The 3,256-nt window shown below is 32.5% G+C and overlaps 1 pseudogene; it reads left to right on the top strand.

Moving 5' to 3' along the window:
- Positions 1–1,751: 1,751 nt before the first annotated feature.
- Positions 1,752–2,867, top strand: LOC149150711 (cytochrome P450 750A1 pseudogene; annotated as a pseudogene).
- Positions 2,868–3,256: the final 389 nt, after the last annotated feature.

Genomic DNA, 3,256 nt, shown 5'->3' with positions numbered 1-3,256 from the left:
ATTGCATATTGAAGTATTTTATTTGTAACCTACTTTAATCTATTTATAAAATAATAATAATATTTAAAAGTATGGCATACTACATTTATATTATAATTTTCATGTGTTACACACCATTTTGTTATTCTTACGAGGAACTTTTTTCCTTTCAATTGCCTCTTCTATTTAGGATTGAAATCTTTTATTATGGTCAACAATGTGTGTACACATATTGATTCAATTTCTATATATGAAATTGATATTAAAATAAAGTAATTTTTATTGATATTCAAATAATTTATGGAAGATATTTATTGAAATATTTTTAGAAAGGTAAAAAATTATATATTTTAAGACATAAACAAGGAAATGTAACTTTTATTTATTTATTTAAATTAGTGTATCATTATTTAGACTTCATATAAACTATGTTACTTCATATGGATATCAAAATATTTTATTTGCGGTTGAGAGTGAGAGTGAAAGACATATACATGTCTTTTATACTAGGTTGTAATATCGACTAACCAAGCCAGCATAATGATATAACTTAAACCAAGCATGTATACTCATTATTATTTACTTTATATTTTTATTTCAAGAATATTTTATTTTTATTTTAAAGTTGACACATGTTAACACTATTTTGAGCACAGATGGAATCACACATCATACTCAAACTAAGATGTAGAATGTGTCTTTTTATGCTACTAGCCATTTCATTATAATATACTACATAAAATTAACTTGGATAAATAAATTAAATGGTTAGTAAAAACATATAAGAATCAAACATAACAAACATAAAAAAACACTTATTACATGATACATCTCAAGTTTATAAAATTCAAAAACTAACCAAACATATACATATTTGAAAATACATGGAATAAGAACCTAACTAGCATTTGCACCAAATGTTGCAAAGGAAATGCCGTAAGGCATAAATTGAATTACAAAAATACAACAAAAAAATACTTTGATAAAGAATAAAAATATATTGAATGCTCACATCAATGCCTCATTAACTAGAACCACTTAGTAGACATATCTATCAACATTAGGATTACACACAAGGATCAGGAAATTTCTCATATACAAACAACACCTTCCACAACAACCTTTCTCACATCCACATTTTAAAGTAGACATATCTATCAACATTAGGATTACACACCATGATCAGGAAATTTCCCATATACAAACAACACCTTCCACCTATCAACATTAAGATTACACACCATGATCAAGAAATTTCCCATATACAAACAATACCTTCCACAACAACCTTTTCTCACATCCACATTTTAAAAAATGCCTCGGAACGTGATTGGAATATCCCATATTTCCTTTTTCATTATGTAGATAAATCTTCGATATTATTATTTTCATCATGAAGATTGTTAGTTCATTGTTGTAAAGTGTTAGTGTGTTAAATTCAATATTACAAGTTCAGCAAGTGAAAAACGTTCCTTAATTAGCATAATATGCATTTTTCTCTCACCATGTATTTTTCAATCATTCATTACAGAACTTCCATCAAAGAACACATTTTGTTCATTCATTACAAAACTTCCATCAAAGAACACAAGTAATAGATTAACATGTATACTACAAGTTCAACAAGTGAAAAACGTTCCTTAATTAGCATAATATGCATTTTTCTTTCACCATGTATTTTTCAATCATTCATTACAAAACTTCCATCAAAGAACACATTTCGTTCATTCATTACAAAACTTCCATCAAAGAACACAAGTAACAAGCGGCGTATGGTGGAAATAAGCAAAACATACGATGCCTTCGCTGAGAAAATTATAGACGATCATCTTCATGTTCAGGTCGCCACGCCCTCCAACGACGGCCACAGCCAGGGACCGGCAGAGGCAGAGGTAGAGCATGTTAAAGATTTCGTGGATGTGTTGCTGCAGATGACAACTGATAACAATGATATAAAGGGAGACACCAAAGCCAAATGGGAAGCAGTTAAATTGATTATGTTTGTATGTAGATAGGAAATCTTAAATCGAGTTAAACAACTAAATCGATTCTTTTTTATTGTAAATTTAGGAAATCTATTGGAAGGTCACATAATTGACATCCCTCTTTACCACACTCTGCCCTGTCCTTCAAATTTCAAAATATTCCCAAGAACCCCCTGAATCTAGATGCAAATAAATTAACTTCAGCAATTCAATATTACATTGATTTTTAATTGACAACATAAACTATTTTCCCATTGGTTTGTACAGGACATATTCATCGCTGGAATGGAGACGTCGGCATCCACGTTAGAATGGGCAATGAGTGAGCTGCTCAGACATCCCCATGTCCTGAAAAAGTTGCAGCAAGAAATAGAATCCTGTGTCGGAAAACGTGGCAAAGTAAACGGATCCGATGTGGGAAGGATGAAGTTCCTTCAATGTGTTGTGAAAGAGATGCTGCGATTACATCCAACGGGGCTGCTGGCGATTCGCCATGAATCTGTAGAGACCGCGAGCGTATGCAGATACAATATACCTAAAAAAACAATAGTAATCGTGAATGTGTGGACTATTGGAAGGGATCCCAATGTGTGGGGGGTGGATGTTTTGGTTTTCAAGCCGGAGAGATTCATGCATGAATTGGGTGAGCATAACCATGTTATGGATTTAGTGACAGGTTAATCAAATTTCAGGATGCTTCCCTTCTCAGCAGGGAGGAGAGGGTGCCCAGGGGCCGCCATGACTGTTTCCATGATTGACCTTGCACTAGCTCAGCTACTGCACTCTTTTGACTGGAGAGTAGATGGTGATCCATCAGAGCTGGATATGACAGAAGGTGGGTCTTCTATATCAAGCCATTTTCCGCTCTTTGCTTTTCCAAAGATAAGGAAGGAAGGTCTTTGACGGTATGTATGTTGAGAAGTATCTAGTTGTGCTACCTAATTTGTATGGTTTTGTTACTTTGATTGTCCCAAAAAGTACAAAGAGATGCCGATAGGATTATTAAATTGGAATTGTTGAATTTTTCTAAAAGAGTTAAGTGGTTTGTGAAAAACCTTGTTTTTTTTTACTGCATCATTGTACAATTACTTTTCTTTAGATGTTTTGATTATATCTATATTACAAGGAACACATTGAATGTCTTATTTCATTTATGCTATTCTTACTAATATCCTTTATGTGCTTTTTCTTGATCAATTTGATGAAATATTCCATTATCCTTTGGTCAAAGTCTTCACCTAAATATTAGTGTATATCCCGGTAAGTTCAAAGCTCGAATGCCAACCAAAAAA

The sequence above is a fragment of the Pinus tabuliformis genome, chromosome 9 (genome assembly GCF_031772625.1).
Source record: "Pinus tabuliformis cultivar Carrire ecotype Pingquan chromosome 9, CPIR1, whole genome shotgun sequence".
Taxonomy (NCBI): Eukaryota; Viridiplantae; Streptophyta; class Pinopsida; order Pinales; family Pinaceae; genus Pinus; species Pinus tabuliformis.
Note: the sequence above shows the minus strand (reverse complement) of the source record. Positions and strands in the feature narration are given on the sequence as shown.